The sequence below is a fragment of the Budorcas taxicolor genome, chromosome 7, assembly GCF_023091745.1.
Source record: "Budorcas taxicolor isolate Tak-1 chromosome 7, Takin1.1, whole genome shotgun sequence".
NCBI classification, from domain to species: domain Eukaryota; kingdom Metazoa; phylum Chordata; class Mammalia; order Artiodactyla; family Bovidae; genus Budorcas; species Budorcas taxicolor.
In genome coordinates this window covers 74,013,540-74,034,434 of record NC_068916.1, presented here as the reverse complement: position 1 = coordinate 74,034,434, position 20,895 = coordinate 74,013,540, and positions in this window count along the sequence as shown.

Sequence of the window (20,895 nt, the reverse complement as noted above, 5' to 3'; positions counted from 1 at the left end):
TGAACTCATGCTTTAGAAATATGCTGAAATTTTAGATAATCTCATGATTTATAACAGGCTCAGATGGTAAAGAATCTGCCTGCAATGCAGGAGACCTGGGTTGGATCCCTGGATTGGGAAGATCCCCCTAGAGAAGGGAATGGCTCCCCACTCCAATATTCCTGTGTGGAGAATCCCATGGACAGAGGAGCCTGGTGGGATAGTCCTTGGAGTCACAAAGAGTCAGGCATGATTGAATGACTTTCACTTTGAGCTTTCCTTGTGGCTCAGATGGTAAAAATCTGCCTGCAATGCAGGAGACCCAAGTTTGATCCCTGGATCAGGGCAATCCCCTGGAGAAGGGAATGGCAACCAGTATTCTTGCCTGGAGAATTCCATGGGCAGAAGAGTCTGGGGGCCTACAGTCCATGGGGTCTTAAAGAGTCAGACACAACTGAGTGACTAACACTGTGATTTATAACAGATGGTATAAAAATGAATTCTAATTTGTAACAGTTTTTTATGACTAATATCTGAATACTGGACAATATATTAAATTTAAGCGATGGGTGCCTTATTAATGTGCCATTCTAACAGAACAATCAGAAATCTGTAGCTCTGTTCTCACTAAATTTGAACCATAATATACTGTGAAAGATTGACAGCAAGTGTGCAGCTCACCTTGTTTGCCTGTTACAAGGCAGAGCTGTTTGTTGGGTGATATGCTCAGTTGGTTAAACTAGAGCCATCTTTAGATCTGTATTTCAGAAAACCTAGAAAGAGCTAAGGTATAATTCTCAGAAATCAGTATGTGAAACTTACATTTTTAGTTTATAAGAGAATTCAGCTTTACAATACTGACTTCTGGTAGAATCATTTGCACTCAGATCATCATATGGAGATTTTAAAAGCAACATGGCCCCTCATTTTAAATATATATATTTTAAATACAAGCCAATAGCTTGTTCCACACATTGGACATAGAAAGACCCTTTAACAATTTATTTTGAGAAAAATATTCAAGCCAAGAGTGTCTATGATAAAGTCCCCTTTTAAATTCAATTAACAAGACCTAAATAGCCCTTAAATGACTGACATGAGAATTATCAACCACATTTTAATAGCACAGGCATCATAGATTTTGGTTGGGAACATTTTCAAAGTTGTTACAGTGCTTGATGCTCACATCATTTCACATCATCGTTTTTGGAGTTAGGTTAATAATTTTATTCTGAGTAGGAAGAAATTTGCTGAGGTTCACTTATGGTGGATCAAGAAACATCTGCAATATGGTGCAGCTAGATTAGTAAACTTGCAATTTAGGACTGAAAATATCGATTGCATTTTTCTCCTCTTGTATTTTCTGCTTTCCTTTTTAATATCTTCTTACTCATTATGTTTAATTTAGGTAAAGTCACAGCCAGTGAAGGGTGGAGTAACCGCCATCTTCAGAGACAACATTTGAGGGTGAACTCATTTCTTCTTTACTGCAATTATTTATGTTTAAACAATATTTTGTCCTCTGGAAAGATTTCAAATTCATGCAAAGATAATTAGGAGTTATATGCATTCTGTTTTCTCTGTAAATTCTATCATTCAGAGATTTATACTACACCATTTTTAATTGCTTTGGGCTTTAACACAGCTTCTAAATGTAGTCAAATCACCCAGAGATGATATTTAAAAGATTTTTTAGCTTGAATTAGCAAAACATAAATGAGAAACATTACTATGTATGATTAGGAGTGTGTCTGATTAAAAGAAGGAAAACAGGGAAAGAGAAAATAAACGTAACAGAGGGAGAATTCAATGGTTGAATAAAGCCATATACACAAAAATAAAAACATGATTTGGGCTGGAAATCAGGAGATTTAAAATAACAGCCCTACAGTAGTGGGTTTTCCTGTCTTGGCATCAGTTTCATCATGTGCACACACCCAGATTTGGAGTAGGAAATCACAACCCACTCCTGTATTCTTGCTTGGAGAATCCCCATGGACACAAGAGCCTGGTAGACTACAGTCCATGGGGTTGCAACGAGTTGGACAAGACTGAGCTGCTAAGCAGAAGCCCAGATTAGGCAATTGTGCTGATTACTTTCAGTGTCATTTATGTGATAACAAAAGGTAACTAGTGTTGGAAGAGGTAGGTGTCCTGAAGGGTGATTTTTGCTCTTAGAGGAAAGAGAAAGCTGTTTAGCAAAGATATTTTTAGAGCCAAAGAGATATACATCATTAACCATTCCATTTTTATGCATAACTTTAATACAAAAAAGAGCTTTTATATGTGTTAAATTTAAAGACAGTGGTCCTCAAAGTGGAATCTAAGGACCCCTAGGGAATTCTGGGATTCAGGGATCCACAAGCTCAAAAACTTTTTTGTGATAACACTAAGACATTATGTGCTCTTTTAGTGTTTGAAATTTGCCATAATTATACAAAAAGCAGTAGTAGATCAAATTGCTGCTGCCTTAGTACAAATCAATTCAGTGGCAGCAAACTGTACTAGCAGTTGTTATATTCTTTACAAAGCACTCATGGTTTAAAAAAAAAAAAGACTTCCATTTCCACACATAAGGAGCTTTTTGAGTCACAACTCATCTTAACAACAAGCAAAAAGATCAGCAAAGTAAAATATCTGCAACCCTTCTTGGATCTCTAAGAGAGGGAAGAACACAGGACAAATTACTGGCCCCAAGGATGGAGAGACAAACAAATACAATGAGTCACAGCTTACTGGAGGAGAGGCTCAAGATCAGAGATTAGAACTGGGGTAGGAAAACCTGAACTGTAATTGATGAGTTTTGCTAGAGGCTCAGTGTGGACCAGGGTTTCCCAGGTAGTGCTAGTGGTAAAGAACTCACCTGCCAATGCAAAAGATGCAAGAGATGCTAGTTCAATCCCTGGGTCAGGAAGGTCTCCTGGTGAAAGAAATGGAAACCCCCTCCAGTATTCTTGCCTGGGAAATCACTTGGACAGAGGAACTTGGCAGGCTACAGTCCATTGGGTCACAAAAAGTTGGACATGACTGAAGTGACTTAGCAGTATGGATCACTTTGAAAGTGTGGGAAAAAAATTCTAGGGGAACCCAGCAACAAAGAGGCCCTGAAATATTGTGAAAGTGACCACAAGAAGCCCAAAGAGGTTCTTAGCTAAATATCAGAGAAAAAAAAAATTTATTCATGCTTCAGGCAGGAGGGGAAAAAGAATAATTCTGAAATACACAGGGCTCTCTTAACAAGATCAAACTGACCTGGGGAGAGTGAAAGTGAAAGTCGCTCAGTTGTGTCCTACTCTTTGCGACCCTATGGACTGTAGAGTCCATGGAATTCTCCAGGCCAGAATACTGGAGTGGGTAGCCTTTCCCTTCTCCAGGGGATCTTCCCAACCCAGGGATCGAACCCACGTCTTCCACATTGCAGGTGGATTCTTTACCAGCTGAGCCACAAGGGAAGCCCAAGAATACTGGAGTGGGTAGCCTATCCCTTTTACAGTGGATATTCCCAACCCAGAAATTGAACTGTGGTCTCCTGCATTGCAGGCGGTTTCTTTACCAACTGAGCTATCAGGGAAGCTGACCTGGGGAAGGGAAAACCCAACTTCAGCCCCCTCAAGCTTTTCATGATGAAGGAAAGGAAATAGCAAATTCCAGCCCACTCTATTTTTCCTTTCCCACCTAACAGGAAAAAATGCCTGAGTAATATATTTCAGAAGTATAGACTCAGTAAAAGAATGAGACCTAATCATCACATCATTGATTTATTCTCCTCCCCAGTACCTTACTGCCACATTACTACAGGTTTATTTACAGCAGTTCCTTTTACCTGGTAGATTATGTCCAGCCAGCAAGAAAAATAATTACAAGGTATACTAAGAGACAAAACCCACGATTTAAGGAGATAGAGCAAGCATCAAAACCAGATATGGCAGAGATATTGGAATTATTAGTCTAGGAATTTAAAACAACCATACTTAATATGCTAAGGCCTCTAATGGATAAAGTAGGTGATACACAAGAACAGATGAAGTATAAGCAGAGAGGTGGAAATCCTAAGAAATAACCCAAAAGAAATGCTAGAGATCTAAAACATTATAATATAAAGAATGCCTTTGATGAGTTTATTCGTAGACTGGACACAGCTGAAGAAAGAATCACTGAGCTTGAGGATATATCATTAGAAACTGCAAATTGAAAAGCAAAGGAAATAATGAAAAAAGTAGAATAGAATATTCAAATACTGTGAGACAACTACAGAAGGTTTAACATTTGTGTAATGAGAATACCAGAAAAAGAGAGGAAGAAATAGAAATATTTGAAGCAATAATGACTGAGAAATTTTCCAGATTTATATCTGAGATCAAACAACATATCCAGGAAGCTCAGATAACATCAAGTACATAAATGCCACCCTCAAAACAAATGAACACATAGACATATCATTATCAAACTACAGAAAATCAAAGATAAATACAAAATCCCTAAAGAAACCAGAGGAAAGACACATGACATCAGTGATATAAGGGACTAGAGGGATAAATAGATTAATTTTGGTATTATATACCTGTGAAGTCGTATAGTGTTATTTGAAAGTAGATTTGGACTGATGGTAAATCTATGTTGCAAACTTTAGGGGAAACATTAGACATAGGAAAAAAGTATAATTAATATGCTAAGAAAAGAAAATTAAATCATAATTGTCAATTAACAATACAAAAGGTAGGAAAAGAGTGAAAGACAAAAATAAGAGCAAAGAACAAGGGCAACAACGAGACAATAATAACAAAGTATGGTAGGTGTTAATCCAACTATTAATGTGTTAGTAGTCACTTTGAACATCAATGATCTAAATGTACTAATTAAAAGATTATCCGTTGATCAAAAAATAAGACCCAACTGTATACTACCTACAAGAAACCCACAAAAATATAAATATAAAGGTATGTAAACATTAAAAGCAAGTATATGGAGAAACTTTTAATATGCCAACACTAATTAAAACATAGTAGGAGTAACTATACAGGCATATATTGTTTTTTTGCACCTTGCTTTATTGCACCTGACAGACATTGCACTTTTTGTTTGTTTGTTTGTTTGTTTGTTTGTTTTTACAAATTGAAGTATCGTGGAAACCCTGCACTGTCAGATCATGGTTAGCAGTTTTTTTTAGCAGTAAAGTATTTTAAAGTAATATATGTACTTTAAAAAGTCATAATGGTATCGCATACTAATAGAGTACAGTATAGTATAAGGATACTTTTTATACATACTTGGAAACCAAAAAAATTCATGTGACTTACTTTATTGTGGTAGACTGTAACTGAACCTACATTTTCTTCAATATGTGCCCTTATTAATTCCAGAAAGAAAACACTTCTAAGCAAGGAAAGTTATCAGGGATAAAGAAGGGCATTGTATAATTATAGAGGAATTAATTCTCCAAGAAAACATAGCAATCTTTAATGCAGATGCACTTAACAACAGATCATCAAAGTACATGAGACCATAAGTAATCAAATTGTAAGGATATATATAGATGAGTACACTTCTGTAGTTGAAGACTTCAATACTCTTCTACCATAAATGGAAAGATTCAGCAGTCAGAAAATCAGTAAGGCTATAATTGAACTTAACACCAGCAGTCAAATGGATGCAAATGATATCTATATAGTACTTTGTCCAGGAACAGCAGAGTACACATTCTACTCAAAATCATATGGAATATTTATCCAAATAAATGAAATTGTGTGCCATAAAACACACCTTAATAAATTTAAAAGAATATAAACTATGAAGTATCTGGTTTCAAACTATAATGGAACTAAATTCATAATCAATGACTGAAAGGTAGCTGGAAATTTTTAAAATACATGGAGATTAAACACTTCTAAATAACACATGAATCTCAAAGAAGAAATCTTAAGAAAAATAAATTTTTAACTAAATGAAAATGAAAACAAACCTTATCAAACTTTGTGTGATGCAGTGAAAGCAGTGCTGAGAGAGAATTTATACAATTGGATGCATATGTTACAAAAGAAGAAAGATCTTTTAGAATCAATAATCTAATATTCTACCTTAGGACACTAGAAGAAGAATAAATTAAATCTAGAATAAGCAGATATAAAGAAATAAGTGTTTGGACAGAAATGAATAAAATTGAACACAGAAAATGAATAGAGAAAATAAACCAAAAGCTTGTTTTTCAAAAAGACCAATAACATTGATTAACTTCCTGCCAGGCTAACTAAGCAAAAAGAGAGATGAAACCAATTACTAAAACAGAAATGAAAGTAGGAACATTTCTTCAGATCTTATGAACATTAAAAGGATATTTAAATGAATTACATGAACAACTCTTTCTCACACTTTGATAGCCTAGATAGAATGAACCAATTCTTTGAAAAAGATAATTTGCCAAAACTCACAAAAGACAAAATAGGCAATGTATATCTATTAATGAAATTAAATCAATAATTAATAACCTTCCAAATAACATTAGCCCCAGATGGGTGAGAGGGTAACAGGCAGGAAGGCCAGGGGTCTCCAAATGGAGGATATAGGCTGCAAGTGTTGGACATTTTTTATCTCTCTTTTAAGCAGCAGGAGGAAGCAAATTAGTGTTATATTTTTTTCCTGTTCTCTATACAAATTTAAAAAGAGGTTTGTCTTAAAATTTTGTATTGCCGTAATGACATCTGGTTCCACCTGAACTTCAGTTCAGTTCAGTCGCTCAGTCGTGTCTGACTCTTTGCGACCCCATGAATTGCAGCACTCCAGGCCTCCCTGTCCATCACCAACTCCCGGAGTTCACTCAGACTCACATCCATCGAGTCCGTGATGCCATCCAGCCATCTCATCCTCTGTTGTCCCTTCTCCTGTCCCCAATCCCTGCCAGCATCAGAGTCTTTTCCAATGAGTCAACTCTTCGCATGAGGTGGCCGAAGTACTGGAGTTTCAGTTAGCATCTTTCCTTCCAAAGAACACCCAGGACTGATCTTTAAAATGGACTGGTTGGATTTCCTTGCAGTTCAAGGGACTCTCAAGAGTCTTCTCCAACACCACAGTTCAAAAGCATCAATTCTTCAGTGCTCAGCCTTCTTCACAGTCCAACTCTCACATCCATACATGACCACAGGAAAAATCATAGCTTTGACTAGACGGACCTTTGTTGGCAAAGTATGTCTCTGCTTTTGAATATGCTGTCTAGGTTGGTCATAACTTTCCTTCCAAGGGATAAGCGTCTTTTTAATTTCATGGCTGCAGTCACCATCTGCAGTGATTTTGGAGCCCCCCAAAATAAAGTGTGACACTGTTTCCACTGTTTTCCCATCTATTTCCCATGAAGTGATGGGACTAGATGCGATGATCTTTGTTTTCTGAATATTGAACTTTAAGCGAACTTTTTCACTCTCTCATCAAGAGGCTTTTTAGTTCCTCTTCACTCTCTGCCATAAGGGTGGTATTATCTGCATATCTGAGGTTATTGATATTTCTCACAGCAATCTTGATTCCAGCTTGTGCTTCTTCCAGCCCAGCGTTTCTCATGATGTACTCTGTATATAAGTTAATTAAGCAGGGTGACAATATACAGCCTTGACATTCTCCTTTTCCTATTTGGAACCAGTCTGTTGTTCCATTTCCAGTTCCAACTGTTGCTTCCTGACCTGCATATTAACTTTTCTCAGATCTTGAGCTAACCAATGCATTTTTCTTATGGAAATGTTTGTCTTAAGCTATGTTAATGTACTATGTATTTACCCTAGACTGTCTTCAAGTCACTTCTGCCTAAAGGCTCAGATGGACTTGACAAACCAGTGTGTTATGGTCATACATGTTCTCCTAGTCTATGTTAATGAAACTATACATTTGCTTGGAAATCTGCCTTTTCTTCAAGATTCATGTCAATGGTTTTATGGCCCGGGATGACTCACCTAGTGCCAAGGTTATCTCAATGCATGTTGTGGGTGAGGGGCCTGGTGCCACTCTCTTGAGTTTTGAGACATTTCCTTTCTCTAATTAGCAGACTGGTTGTAGCTATATAACATCCGGCTAAAGACTAGCAAGGGGGTTATTCTTTTTGCCCCCTTCTGATGTCTATGTTAGAATATTTCTCTATCTCTTTTATACTTTAATAAAATTTTATTACATAAAACATCCAAGTGATCAAGGCTCATGACAGGCCCCAGATTGAATTCTCCTCCGAAGGCCAAGAATCCCAGCATCTTTCATGGTTCAGCAACAACCTTTTATGTGTTTATTGGTGAATTCTACTAAACATTTAAGGAAAAAGTGATACCAGTTCTCTACAGTATTAGAGGATAGGAGTGGGCGGTATACTAGTTAACTCGTTCTTTGAGACCCATATTCAGTTCAGTTCAGTTCAGACACTCAGTCATGTCTGACTCTTTGTGACCCCATGAATCGCAGCACGCCAGGCCTCCCTGTCCATCACCAACTCCTGGAGTTCACTCAGACTCACGTCCATTGAGTCCGTGATGCCATCCAGCCATCTCATCCTCTGTTGTCCCCTTCTCCTCCTGCCTCCAATCCCTCCCAGCATCAGAGTCTTTTCCAATGAGTCAACTCTTCGCATGAGGTGGCCAAAGTACTGGAGTTTCAGCTTTAGCATCATTCCTTCCAAAGAAATCCCAGGGCTGATCTCCTTCAGAATGGACTGGCTGGATTTCCTTGCAGTCCAAGGGACTCTCAAGAGTCTTCTCCAACACCACAGTTCAAAAGCATCAATTCTTCGGCGCTCAGCCTTCTTCACAGTCCAACTCTCAGATCAATACATGACCACAGGAAAAACCATAGCCTTGACTAGACGGACCTTAGTTGGCAAAGTAATGTCTCTGCTTTTGAATATACTATCTAGGTTGGTCATAACTTTTCTTCCAAGGAGTAAGCATCTTTTAATTTCATGCCTGCAATCACCATCTGCACCAAAACCAGGCAAAGACATTACAAGAAAAGAAAATTACAGAGCAATATCTCTCACGAACACAAGTGCAAACTATGGAAATAGTAAAAAGATCAATGACTTCCAGAGCGTGACTCTGCGGGGAAGACGGAATTGGTAGGACACAGAAGGTTTTTGTTGTTTTAGTTGCTAAGCTGTGTCTGACTCTTTTGTGACACTATGGACTGTAGCCCACCAGATTCCTCTGTCCATGGGATTTTCCAGGCAAGAATACTGGAGTCAGTTTTCATTCTCCTCTGCAGGAGATCTTCCCAACCCAAGGACTGAACCAGTGTCTCCTACATTGGCAGGTGAATTCTTTACCACTGAACCACCTGTGGTAAACCTGAGCCACCACTGAAAACCACAATCACAGAAAACTAACCAACTGGGTCACGTGGACCACAGCCTTGTCTTACTGAATGAAACTATGAATCATGTAGTGTAGGGCCACCCAAGATGGATGGATCATGGTTGAGAATTCTGATAAAATGTGGCCCACTGGAGAAGGGAATGGCAAACCACTTCAGTATTCTTGCCTTGAGAACCCCATGAACAGTATGAAAAGGCAAAAAGATAAGACACTGAAAGATGAACTCTACAGGTCGGTAGGTTCCCAGTATTCTATTGGAGATCAGTGGAGAAATAACTCCAGAAAGAATGAAAAGACAGAGCCAAAGCAAAAGCAACACCCAGTTGTGGATGTGACTGGTTGAAATATTGTCCAATGCTGTAAAGAGCAATATTACATAGGAACCTGGAATGTTACGTCCATGAATCAAAGCAAACTGGAAGTTGTCAGATGAGAAGGCAAGAGTGAATATGACATTTTAGGAGTCAGCAAACTAAAATGGTCTCAAATGGGTGAATTTAACTCAGATGACCATTATATCTACTACTGTGGGCAAGAATCCCTTAGCCATCATAGTCAACAGAAGAGTTTGAAATGCAGTACTTGGATGCAATCACAAAAATGAAAGGCAAACCATTCCTATCACAGTAATCCAAGACTATGCCCCAAATGGTTCTATGAAGACCTAAAAGACCTTCTAGAACTAACACCCAGAAAAGATGTCCTTTTCATTATAGGGGACTGGAATGCAAAAGTAGGAAGTCAAGGGTAACAGGCAAATTTGGCTTTGGAGTATAGAAACAAGCAGGGCAAAGGCTAGTAGAGTTTTGCCAAGAGAATGCACTGGTCATAGCAAACATCCTCTTCCAACAACACAAGAGAAGACTCTGTATACACATGGATATCACCAGATGGTCAACACCTGGAAATCAGATTGATTATATTCTTTGAAGCCAAATATGGAGAAGTTCTAGACAGTCAGCAAAAACAAGACCAGGAGCTGACTGTTGCTCAGATCATGAACTCCTTATTGCCAAATTCAGACTTAAAGTGAAGAAAGCAGGGAAAACCACTAGACCTTTCAGGTATGACCTAAATCAAATCCCTTATGGTTATACAGTGGAAGTGAAAAATAGATTCAAGGGATTAGATCTGATAGAGTGTCTGAAGAACTATGGACAGAGGTTTGTGACAATGTACAGGAGGCAGGGATCAAGACCATCCCCAAGAAAAAGAAATGCAAAAATGGCAAAATGGTTGTCTGAGGTGTTACAAATAGCTATGAAAAGAAGAGAAGTGAAAGGCAAAGGAGAAAAGGAAAGATATAGCCATTTGAATGCAGAGTTCCAAAGAATAGCAAAGAGAGAAAAGAAAGCCTTCCTCAGTGATCAATGCAAAGAAAGAGAGGAAAACAATAGAATGGGAAAGACTAGAGGTCTCTTCAAGAAAATTAGAGATACCAAGGAATATTTCATGCAAAGATGGGCACAATAAAAGACAGAAATTGTATGGACCTAACACAAGCAGAAGATATTAACAAGAGATGGCAAGAATTTACAGAAAAACTATACAAAAAAGATTTTCATGACCCAGATAACCACGATGGTGTGATCACTCACCTAGAGCCAGATATCCTGGAGTGCAAAATCCAGCTGGCCTTAGGAAGCATCACTATGAACAAAGCTAGTGGAGATGATGGAATTCCAGTTTTGAGCTATTTCAGATCCTAAAAGATGATGCTGTGAAAGTGCTGCGCTCAATATGCCAGCCAATTGGGAAAACTCAGCAGTGGCCACACGACTGGAAAATGTCAGTTTTCATGTTAATCCTAAAGAAAGGCAGTGCCAATGAATGCTCAAACTACCACACAATTGCACTCAACTCACATGCTAGCAAAGTAATCCTCAAAATTCTCCAAGCAAGGCTCCAACAGTACATGAACTGTGCACTTCCAGATGTTCAAGCTGGATTTAGAAAAGCAGAGGAACCAGATATCAAATTGCCAACATCCGTTGGATTATTAAGAAAGCTAGAGAGTTCCAGAAAAATATCTGCTTCTGCTTTTTTGACTATGCCAATGCCTTTGAGTACGTGGATCACAACAAACTGGAAAATTCTGAAAGAGATTGGAATACCAAACCAGCTGATCTGCCTCTTAAGAAATTTGTATGCAGGTCAGGAAGCAACATTTAGAACTGGACATGGAAAAACAGACTGGTTCCAAATAGGGAAAGGAGTATGTCAAAACTGTGTATTGTCACGCTGCTTATTTAACTTATATGCGGAGTACATCATGAGAAATGCTGAGCTGGATGAAGCACAAGCTGGAATCAAGATTGCTGTGAGAAATATCAATAACCTCAGATATAGAGATGACACCACCCTTATGGTAGAAATTGAAGAAGAACTCAAGAGCCTCTTGATGAAAGTGAAAGAGGAGAGTGAAAAAGTTGGCTTAAAGCTCAACATTCAGAAAACGAAGATCATGGCATACAGTCCCATCACTTCATGGCAAATAGATGTGAAAACAGTAGCTGACTTTATTTTTCTTGGGCTCCAAAATCACTGCAGATGGTGACTGCAGCCATGATATTAAAAGACGCTTACTCCTTGGAAGGAAAGTTATGACCAGCCTAGACAGCATATTAAAAAGCAGAGTCTTTACTTTGTCAACAAATGTCCATCTAGTCCAGGCCATGGTTTTTCCAGTGGTTATGTATGGATGTGAGAGTAGAACTATAAAGAAATATGAGCACCGAAGAATTGATGCTTTTGAACTGTGGTGTTGGAGAAGACTCTTGAGAGTCCCTTGGACTGCAAGGAGATCCAACCAGTCCATCCTAAAGGAGATCAGTCCTGGGTGTTTATTAGAAAGACTGATGCTGACGCTGAAACTCCAATACTTTGGCCACCTGATGCAAAGAGCTGACTCATTTGAATAGACCCTGATGCTGGGAAAGATTGAGAGCAGGAGGAAAAGGGAACGACAGAGGATAAGTCGGTTGAATGGCATCACCGACTCAATGTACATGGGTTTGGGTGAACTCCGGGAGTTGGTGAAGACCAGGGAGGCCTGGCGTGCTGTAGTTCATGGGGTTGAAAGAGTCAGACATGACTGAGCGACTGAACTGAACTGAACTGATGTGAAGAGCTGACTCATTTGAAAAGACCCTGATCCTGGGAAAGATTGAAGGTGTGAGGAGAAGGGAATGACAAAGGATGAGATTAATTAGATGGCATCACCGACTCAATGGACATAATCTCTGGGAGTTGGTGATGGACAGGGAGGTCTGGAATGCTGTAGTCTGTGGGATCGTAAAGAGTCAAACATGACTGTGTGACTGAACTCTACTGAACTGAGCCACTAGGGAAGCCCAGAGGATATTTAGAGCATTGAAAATATTCTGTATGTTACTGTAATGATTGATACATGTCATTATACATTTGTTCAAATTCACAGATTGTATTAACGCCAAGAGTATTGACTCATTATGATGTATCAGTATAGATTCATCAATGGTAATAAAAGTGTCACTAGGTGCAGGATGCTGATAATGGGGGAGGGATGGTGGATAGGGAGCCCTAGGCATGAGTTAGGGCTAGAAGTATATGGGAAGTCTCACCACCTTTCTCTTAATTTTACTGCTTAAAAAAGTGAAATACTAAAAACAAGGCTGAGTTCACATCCATCAGTTCAGTTCAGTTCAGTTGAGTTCAGTTGCTCAGTCGTGTCCAGCTCTTTGCGACCCCATGAATAGCAGCACGCCAAGCCTCCCTGTCCATAACCAACTCCCGGAGTCCACCCAAACCCATGTCCATTGAGTCTGTGATGCCATCCAACCATTTCATCCTCTGTTGTCCCCTTCTACTCCTGCCCTCAATCTTTCCCAGTATCAGGGTCTTTTCAAATGAGTCAGCTCTTCACGTCAGGAGACCAAAATATTGGCGTTTCAGCTTCAACATCAGTCCTTCCAATGAACACCCAGGACTGATCTCCTTTAGGATTTACTGGTTGGATCTCCTTGCAGTCCAGGGGACTCTCAAGAGTCTTCTCCAACATCACAGTTCAAAAGCATCAATTCTTCAGCGCTCAGCCTTCTTCACAGTCCAACTCTCACATCCATACATGACCACAGGAAAAACCATAGCCTTGACTAGATGGACCTTTGTTGGCAAAGTAATGTCTCTGCTTTTTAATATGCTGTCTAGGTTGGTCATAACTTTCCTTCCAAGGAATAAGTATCTTTTAATTTCATGGCTGCAATCACATCCATAAGGAACCATAAAAACATCATTTTAATAAATCTCAACTTTGAGCACCCATCTTTTTAACATTTTTGGTGACAAAATCAGATGTACACATAAAGTAGTTCCACTGCATACTGATGTATGGTGGTTGGTTGATCTGCCAGTAGAACTAGCTGTTTTTCAAATGAGGTACTGTTTTTTCAACTCTCTTATCTGTGAGAGTCTTCCTTTCACAGCTATTTGTAAGGCCTCCCCAGACAGCCATTTTGCTTTTTTGCATTTCTTTTCCATGGGGATGGTCTTGATCCCTGTCTCCTGTACAGTGTCATGAACCTCATTCCATAGTTCATCAGGCACTCTATCAGATCTAGACCCTTAAATCTATTTCTCACTTCCACTGTATAATCATAAGGGATTTGATTTAGGTCATACCTGAATGGTCTAGTGGTTTTCCCTACTTTCTTCAAGTTGAGTCTGAATTTGGTAATAGGGAGTTCATGATCTGAGTCACATCAGGTCCTGGTCTTGTTTTTGTTGACTGTATAGAGCTTCTCCATCTTTGGCTGCAAAGAATATAATCAATCTGATTTCACTGCTGACCATCTGGTGATGTCCATGTGTAGAGTCTTCTCTTGTGTTGTTGGAAGAGGGTGTTTGCTATGACCAGTGCATTTTCTTGGCAAAACTCCATTAGTCTTTGCCCTGCTTCATTCCGCATTCCAAGGCCAAATCTGCCTGTTACTCCAGGTGTTTCTTGACTTCCTACTTTTGCATTCCAGTCCCCTGTAATGAAAAGGACATCTTTTTTGGGTATTAGTTCTAAAAGGTCTTGTAGGTCTTCATAAAACCGTTCAACTTCAGTTTCTTCAGCGTTACTGGTTGGGGCATAGACTTGGATAACTGTGATATTGAATGGTTTGCCTTGGAGACGAACAGAGATCATTCTGTCATTTTTGAGATTGCATCAAAGTACTGCATTTTGGACTCTTTTGTTGACCATGACGGCTACTCCATTTCTTCTGAGGGATTCCTGCCTGCAGTAGTAGATATAATGGTCATCTGAGTTAAGTTCACCAATTCCGGTCCATTTTAGTTTGCTGATTCCTAGAATGTCGACGTTCACCCTTGCCATCTCTTGTTTGACCACTTCAAATTTTAGAAATGGCAGAGGAACCAGAGATCAAATTGTGAACATCCGCTTGATCATGGAGAAAGCAAGAGAGTTCCAGAAAAACATCTATTTCTGCTTTATTGACTATGCCAAAGCCTTTAACTGTGTGGATCACAATAAACTGTGGAAAATCCTGAAAGAGATGGGAATACCAGACCACCTGACCTGCCTCTTGAGAAATCTGTATGCAGCTCAGGAAGCAACAGTTAGAACTGGACATGGAATAACAGACTGGTTCCAAATAGGAAAAGGAGTACGTCAAGGCTGTATATTGTCACCCTGCTTATTTAACTTATATGCAGAGTACATCATGAGAAACGCTGGACTGGAAGAAACAAGCTGGAATCAAGATTGCCAGGAGAAATATCAGTAACCTCAGATATGCAGATGACACCACCCTTATGGCAGAGAGTGAAGAGGAGCTAAAAAGCCTCTTGATGAAAGTGAAAGAGGAGAGAGAAAAAGTTGGCTTAAAGCTCAAAATTCAGAAAAAGAAGATCATGGCATCTGGTCCCACTACTTCTTGGGAAATAGATGGGAAAACAGTGGAAACAGTGTCAGACTTTATTTTGGGGGGCTCCAAAATCACTGCAGATAGTTACTGCAGCCATGCAATTGAAAGACGCGTACTCCTTGGAAGAAAAGTTATGACCAATCTAGACAGTATATTCAAAAGCAGAGACATTACTTTGCCGACTAAGGTCCGTCTAGTCAAGGCTATGGTTTTTCCTGTGGTCATGTGTGGATGGGAGAGTTGGACTGTGAAGAAGGCTGAGTGCCAAAGAATTGATGCTTTTGAACTGTGGTGTTGGAGAAGACTCTTGAGAGTCCCTTGGACTGCAAGGAGATCCAACCAGTCCATTCTGAAGGAGATCAACCCTAGGATTTCTTTGGAAGGAATGATGCTGAAGCTGAAGCTCCAGTACTTTGGCCACCTCATGCGAAGAGTTGACTCATTGGAAAAGAATCTGATGCTGGGAAGGATTGGGGGCAGGAGGAGAAAGGGACGACCGAGGATGAGATGGCTGGATGGCATCACTGACTCGATGGACGTGAGTCTGAGTGAACTCCAGGAGTTGGTGATGGACAGGGAGGCCTGGCATGCTGCGGTTCATGGGGTTGCAAAGAGTCAGACACGACTGAGCGACTGAACTGAACTGATCTGTGAGAGTCTATGTTTCCTATACCTACCTTAACCAATGCAAGAAATCACAACACATTGAATTCAGAAGAAAATAGAAGTCTGCTGTCTTCTATCAAGCCAGACTTCAATAAGTTCTGCATAAATAGGAAATAATGGTACATTTGTGATTAAGTTATATTAAAATTATATTTTATAAAAATGTGTTCTTCATGTGACCATGTTATATAGCTGCTATTTAAATGAATTAAATAACCAAATAGTTTTAAATTTCTCAGATTTTGTTTTAAAATCTGCTAAATATAGTTAGATAAAATCCACATAAACAAAGGTCTTTAGGTGTTCAATAATTTCTAAGGGTATGGAAGGATTGTGAGACCAAAATATTTAAGAATAGCTCTTCTATGTGGTCTCCTGAAAATTAATAGCAACACATCTGATTGCATTTTTTCTGGAGCTGCGTTTTATACAGTAAAACTTTACCAGTTTCTCAGAACAAAATATTAGAAAGAACCACCTTTTGAAAGAGTCATGCCTTAACTTCTGTAAGAATCCTAAGCTGTATGGAGGCTAATATTTTAGAATTGAGAAGAAGGGAAAATGTTAGTATTATGCTGCTGATCTAGGAATACTTTGGAACCTTGAGGTACCCAGAATCTCTAATTCTTCCTTTGGGTTCATTTTAGTTTTTTCATCTTTAAATTCATGAAAGCACCTGGAGGATTTTCTTTTCTTTTTAATGGAGCTGTATGTAGTGAGTATGATTACTGCAAGGCTGCACATTAGGAGGGCGAGATTGCTTCCTTTGGTTCTTCAGCAATTCAGAAAAGTTCAAGGAGGCCTGAATAGGAAGTATATGAGCCAGTGGATGCATTTGCTAAGCCATCCATTCATCTTAGCTCTTGAAATAACATTAAAACAATAATAAAAGGTAAAACCAACCCGTGGAAATAGATGTAACGGATTGTGTGAATGAAGCATAACATATGTGTTGTTACAGTTAACTACATGTGAAATGCAGTTAGGGCAGACCTTACTGCTAATTTACCAAATTCTACTGGGGAGTTGAATGAAAGGAAGTAGATGATCAGGCTGCTCTGAGCTGGGAAAGATACAGTGAATGAATGGTGATTTATTGGTTTGTAAACCATTCCATACCTCCTGGGAGTAAATTCTGGTTGGGAGCACATCACAAATTATAAACCTGTCCTCTCTGCAGCCAAAGCCTCATTTGTTAGTCTCTCTCTTCCTATGTTGTTTTTGCAGAGTGCTTTATGATATGCTAAATTAAGCTGCACTGGCTGTTCCCTTGATGGAGCTTGAACAATCCTTCATGAATGTTCCCAGCATAATGGTGGAAGTAGATAAAAAGTAAATTTGTAATATGCATGGAGTGCTTCTGAATGACAGGCTCTGAGATAGGCTCAGTGGGGGAGACTACAAGAAGCCAGAAGTAACTGGTTTCTCCCCTGCAGGGACTTGCAGCGCATTTAGGACACCAGTGATGCAGCGAAGCATGAGAAAGTGTAGCGTGGATAAATCCTCCTAAGGCAGAGCACACAATTATCAGAGGGAAGTTACAGAGTACTAATTGACAGCCTGAGTATAGCACAAAGACTGGAATGACATATTTTCAAAAAGCCTTTTAAAAAACTATAAAGTATTTTAAATATATCGCTCATGCAGTGATGTGCTAGACTTTGTTATTCCTCTGCACATTTAACAAACTTTAATATTCGGCTTTGCTTTCTTCAAAATCTTGTCCCTCTCTGAGCATGTGTTCTTGATTTTTTTGTAAAAATAGAATCCAAGTATGCGGTGACACTGTATAATTTCTCAACCCCAACCTGCTCCTCTTCAACTCTTTCTCATCTCTGTGAATGTAGTATCTTCATCTAGTAGATTCTGGTTATATAAGCAGGAACATTGAGTCATTTTTAACATCTTTTTTCCACTGACCTAATACCCAGTTACCCCAATCCTGGTGATTTTATTACCAAAATATTTTCTAGATCCAGAGAGTCATTTTCAGCTATACAACTAGGGCTATCAGTGATCACTTTACCGTCATGTTTTAGTTGGATTCCTATATTAACCTTCCAATTGTTCTAATTCCCAATCACATTTCTCCCTCCAAACTATTCCCCATCACTATAGTGATCTTTGTGACCTGCACATTTGATCCTTTAACCATTCAATGGCTTCCCTTTACACTTCAGATGACGATAAAGCTCTTTATGAGAGATTTTAAGACACCACAACATCTTACTTTTTTAGCAACATCTTGCAAAACACTGTGCCTCAATCTTGCTGTGCATAGCTGTGTATGTTACATACTGTACAACTCCAGGAAGTACTTGACACATTTTATCCATGTGAATAAATCCCTTACCTTTTGCTGTATTGTGATTCACTCATCCACCTGCGGTAACACTGATTCCCCCACTCCTTTTGCTCTCAACTCCACTGGCCCAATTTTCTGTTCTGCAGTGTATCCTCCCCCTCTCCTCCACCTTTTTAAAAATCATAAGGTCTTTTTCTCCTATTCTTTTTTCTTCCTGGAATATTGTTCCATCCCAGCTTTTCCAAGTTAACTTCAAGCCATCCTTCAAATTTCTGCTTAGTCTTTGGATCTTCAGATGGGTCAGGTATCCTGATTACACTTAGCAATCAGTTCAGTTCAGTCGCTCAGTCACGTCCACTCTTTGCAACTCTGAATCGCAGCACGCCAGGCCTTCCTGTCCATCAAAAGCTCGAGGAGTTCACTCAAACTCACGTCCATCGAGTCGGTGATGCCATCCAGCCATCTCATCCTCTGTCATCCCCTCTTCCTCCTGCCCCCAATCCCTCCCAGCATCAGAGTCTTTTCCAATGAGTCAAGTCTTCGCATGAGGTGGCCAAAGTACTGGAGTTTCAGTTTTAGCATCATTCCTTCCAAAGAACACCCAGGGCTGATCTCCTTTAGGATGGACTGGTTGGATCTCCTTGCAGTCCAAGGGACTCTCAAGAGTCTTCTCCAACACCACAGTTCAAAAGCATCAATTCTTTGGCACTCAGCTTTCTTCACAGTCCAACTCTCCCATCCATACATGACCACAGGAAAAACCATAGCCTTGACTAGATGGACCTTTGTTGGCAAAGTAATGTCTCTGCTTTTCAATATGCTATCTAGATTGGTCACAGCTTTTCTTCCAAGGAGTAGTTCATTTCGTTCAGTCGCTCAGTCACGTCTGACTCTTTGCGATCCCATGAAGCGCAGCATGTCAGGCCTCCCTGTCTATCACCAACTCCCGGAGTTCACTCAGACTCACGTCCATCGAGCCAGTGATGCCATCCAGCCATCTCATCCTCTGTCATCTCCTTCTCCTCCTGCCCTCAATTCCTCCCAGCATCAGAGTCTTTTCCAATGAGTCAACTCTTTGCATGAGGTGGCCAAAGTACTGGAGTTTCAGCTTCAACATCATTCCCTCCAAAGAAATCCCAGGGCTGATATCCTTTAGAATGGACTGGTTGGATCTCCTTGCAGTCCAAGGGACTCTCAAGAGTCTTCTCCAGCACCACAGTTCAAAAGCATCAATTCTTCGGTGCTCAGCCTTCTTCACAGTCCAACTCTCACATCCATACATGACCACTGGAAAAACCATAGCCTTGACTAGACGGACCTTAGTCGGCAAAGTAATGTCTCTGCTTTTAAATATGCTATCTAGGTTGGTCATAACATTTCTTCTAAGGAGTAAACATCTTTTAATTTTTATGGCTGCAGTAACTATCTGCAGTGATTTTGGAGCCCCCCAAAATAAAGTCTCACACTGTTTCCCCATCTATTTCCCATGAAGTGGTGGGACCAGATGCCATGATCTTCGTTTTCTGAATGTTGAGCTTTAACCAATTTTTTCACTCTCCTCTTTCACTTTCATCAAGAGGCTATTTAGTTCCTCTTCACTTTCTGCCATAAGGGTGGTGTCATCTGCATATCTGAGGTTATTGATATTTCTTCTGGCAATCTTGATTCCAGCTTGTGTTTCTTCCAGTCCAGCGTTTCTCATGATGTACTCTGCATATAATTTAAATAAGTAGGGTGACAATATACAGCCTTGACATACTCCTTTTCCTATTTGGAACCAGTCTGTTGTTCCATGTTCAGTTCTAACTGTTGCTTCCTGACCTGCATATAGGTTTCTGAAGAGGCAGGTCAAGTGGTCTGGTATTCCCATCTCTTGAAGAATTTTCCGCAGTTTATTGTGATCCACACAGTCAAAGGCTTTGGCATAGTCAATAAAGCAGAAATAGATGTTTTTCTGGAACTCTCTTGCCTTTTCGATGATCCAGCGGATGTTGGCAACTTGATCTCTGTTTCCTCTGCCTTTTCTAAAACCAGCTTGAACATCTGGAAGTTCACGGTTCACATACTGCTAAAGACTGGCTTGGAGAATTTTGAGCATTACTTCACTAGTGTGTGATATGAGTGCAATTGTGCAGTAGTTTGAGCATTCTTTGGCATTCTTTGGACTTCCCTCGTGGCTCAGACATTCAAGCGTCTGTCTACAATGTGGGAGACCTGGGTTCGATCCCTGGGTCGGGAACATTCCCTGGAGAAGGAAACGGCAACCCACTCCAGCAGTCTTGCCTAGAAAATCCCATGGACAGTGGAGCTTGGTGCAGGCTACTGTCCATGGGGTCACAAAGTTTGTAATGAAGTGTTTGGCTTCTGCTGTATTGCTAAGTTTTACTAAGTTGTTTGGTTTGAAATCAGTCTGATGAGTGCTGAAGTTTATTTAATAAAAAGACAATATTTGTAAACTTCGTTTCCCATTCTTCTGCTTAATTGTGCAATATCACCTTGCCTTTTCACCTCTAATTCCTTGTCATGTCCAATTTAGGGCTACCAAAACATGGTGAGAACATCAAAGAAGTCACTGTAGAATATATAGTCAGTATACAAATAAAGTTTATGATCTGATCAGCCAAACATCAAATGCCAACACTGTCATTGTGAGTGAAACAATATTGATTGGTAAAGATCAGAACTGCATCAGTTGGTCAAA